The sequence below is a fragment of the Austrofundulus limnaeus genome, unplaced genomic scaffold (genome assembly GCF_001266775.1).
Source record: "Austrofundulus limnaeus strain Quisiro unplaced genomic scaffold, Austrofundulus_limnaeus-1.0 Scaffold169, whole genome shotgun sequence".
Classification (NCBI taxonomy): Eukaryota; Metazoa; Chordata; class Actinopteri; order Cyprinodontiformes; family Rivulidae; genus Austrofundulus; species Austrofundulus limnaeus.
Window position 1 is genome coordinate 86,422 of NW_013952571.1, and position 3,359 is coordinate 89,780.

The following is a 3,359-nucleotide window of genomic DNA, read 5'->3' on the forward strand; positions in this document are numbered from 1 at the left end:
AACAGTATGTCATAAAAATACTTTATTATAGTTAACAGTTACAGGGAGATTGGAATTAATGTGTCAAAAGACTTGTTTTTATTTAGACTCAGGGTTTTCACATCTGGAACCCAATRAAATATTTAAAATAATATTTGGAAAACAAAACTAATTATATACATGTCATTTTTACATATGTTTTTGTCACTGAAGAATTTATGTAGAGTACAATATACAGTATGTTGTATGTCGTGGAAACATCTTATATAAGTTACAGGTACATTATATTAGAAATAGACAGGTCTGTTTTAATTCTGACAGCCTGTTGCTTATAGTGTACCTCAAGGCTCAGTTCTTGGTCCAGTTTTGTGTCATTCAAGAACATAATGTAAGCTATGATAAATATGTAGGTGATCTACAGTTGGTTTTTGAACATAAACATAGGAAGGAGGGGGTTAGTGCACCTGCTGAGCACACAATCTGKTTGGTTGGATTAGTCCAGGATCCATGTGGGAGTTCACATGAATACAGTACATATAGATCCTAAAACAATTTGTATATCTGGAAACACTGATTCTCAAGTACTAGGAAATGTTAACACATTACACTTGTTCCTAAGTCTGTACAGACCCAGATTAAAAGGACTTTTTACTTGTGTATAAAACAACAAATAGGATCGGTAAGAACCTCCTACCATTTCTGACACTTCCACTTAAGCAGATCTTCACAACAATGCTTTATGCCATTTGCAACCTTTCGGAGCATTGTATTTTGTTGTAAAAATATAAGCGACGTTATATAATATCAGTTTTGGAAAAAATGGCAACTGTTGAACCTTACAGAAATGATCCCACGTCGGACCCGGAAAGTACATTTTCTGAAAAACGGAAACAAGTACAGAGGCTCTTACATGACGTTTCAGCTTGGTAATATACAGTATYTCCCAGTCATCTTCTCAGACATCAGTGTTAGACTGCTTTTAGCAAAGAAACAATAAATACAGATCATTATGAAGCTATGTTTTGTAATTAAATTGTTATAAAGTACTCAAAAAATTTCAAACCCAAATAATGCCCAAAAAACCCAATCCAGTTTTCATTCAAATGTTCATTCTCAGATCTAAAAAGCCCATTTTGTCTTCAGGCACTCCTTGGCATAGTACCTCTTACGTCAGCACTGATGCTGCTGAAGGGAGACACATATTAAAAGACAAAGTAAATAACTGCAACCAATCACARATGATAAAAAATATAAGACTGAATCTAAAATTCAATTAAACACATAATTTTCTTCAAAATCATGAACATCCACCATTTTTAAGATATGTTTTGCTGGCATGGGGGAGCTGTGTGGGGGAGGAGTACTCTGTGCGGCAGCAGCTCAGCTGGGATCTAAACTCCAGGGAGTATCTAGGTGCAAATGGGTGGAGCTTTGTTTAGGCAGCTTCACAATGGTCACAWTATTTATGGTCATAGAAAAGTGCACGACAGTCTCCTTTAGTTCCTGATTGTCAAAAATTAGGATTGCGTCTATGTACAGTAACTGTATGTTTGTGTTTACATGCACATATTTTGCCCTCATTTATCATTTTTAATATAAAAAGTATTTTAATATTGCTTCTTTACTTTTAGATGTTCTCAGATTAGTAGGTTGATGTTCTGAGCCATTCTTTTCCAGTTAGAACATATTCTTCAGGCATTTATCAAACACAAACAGAATTAGTGTTTGTTTTATTGAGTTATGGTGTCTGGAGAGGCYGCAGTACTTTATCACATACAGGATGTTGTGCTGCTAGGAAACAGGCAGTAAGGCCTGTGGATACAGCTTAATCTTACTAATAGCTACCTGAGAATTACATCTAATGGTGGAAAAGGCTTGGATGCAAATATACAACAGAAATCATATGTTTACATACACTGTATAAAACAATGCAGGACCATTTCTCACTACAAAGAGTTTTCAGATGACTGAAGACCTTCCTTTTTAAGAGATTTTAGTGTTTAAACTAGTGTGGTAGTCTCAAGATTAGTCTTGGCCTTAAGATCAGCCTTAAGACYACATTTTGATAGTCTTGGTCTTGTCTCAGGCTCAATTGCATTTGGACTCAGATTTGTCTCAGTCTTGAATAGAGTTGGGTACCGAAACTCGGGGCGAACATCARTGGTAGCACACAGACCAAAACGCAACYCTAACTTTGGTGCCTTATTTCGGTGCCTCAAATAGCTGTTAATTTGCGCCCTTTGGTGYTCACTGTTAACAGTGACGGCCTCGACACACAATCTCCACAGATGCTCTTGTTCGACTCGGCTTGGTCTCGGCCCAATGCACCTCTCCAAGCGYGCTCCACAGCTGCGCTGTTTCAGAACCTCCTCTCCGGTGGTTTGGGTAGAAGCGAGTACAGCACGCTTAYAATTTTAATGTCAGCAGAATTCTGCCCGTGGATTAACTCATGGATTAACTGACAGCAAATTTCCTCCTAGRGAGAGCTGCTTTTGTTTAGGAATACAAGCGCRCGGCGCAATACAACGTGGTGAAATAAAACTGCCTTTTTGAAAAAGACAGAACTTGTAAACACTTACTGGAGAGAGGTGAAGGAGACAAAGCTGAGCAGAACACTGAAGGTTTCCAAAAAACTGGCCGCCCACGGTTACACAAGCACTTAGCTAAACAGCATCATTCGTGATAGTAAATAAATGAAAAATACTTGAATAAATAAAAAAGTAAAGTCCAAACGGTAAGATCACTGTAATGGAACTAATACTTTTATGTTCAAGCCAGTAATTCATGACATCTTTAATGACCTAGATTCTCATGACATGCTGTTGTGGTGTATTTATGTACCGTGCCTTTAAGACACGGGAGCGCGCTTCAGGGCGGGTGCGCGCCCTTTGGGTAGAGTCCATTTTACCATCACGCTGTTTGGACCTGTTCTCATCTCTCTCGCTGAATAAACCTTGTCCAAAGCTGAAGATATCGTCTTTTCTTCATTCAAGTGTTAGCTGAAGAGGTTTTTAACATCCAGCAGCTTACAGGCAGACGCTCTCTGATTTTCATCAACCCAGCAGCAAGCAGCAAGCAGCAAGCAGCAAGCAGCGGTGAGAAGACGCGGGCAGACGAGAAGGGTCCAGTCGCTGACAAAGCTCTGAAGAACCGAACAAAGAACACGACACTGTTCATCTACAGGGAGAATGATTAAAGTCAGAACAAGATCTGCTAACAACAACAGTCATTCTTAGATATCACTTGTGTTTATCTTTGTGTTTTCCCTTGACCTTGTATCAAATCTTGCTAAGATGACATAATGGTGTTTGTTTATATATATATATGTATGTATGTATGTATGTATGTATGTATGTATGTATGTATGTATGTATGTATGT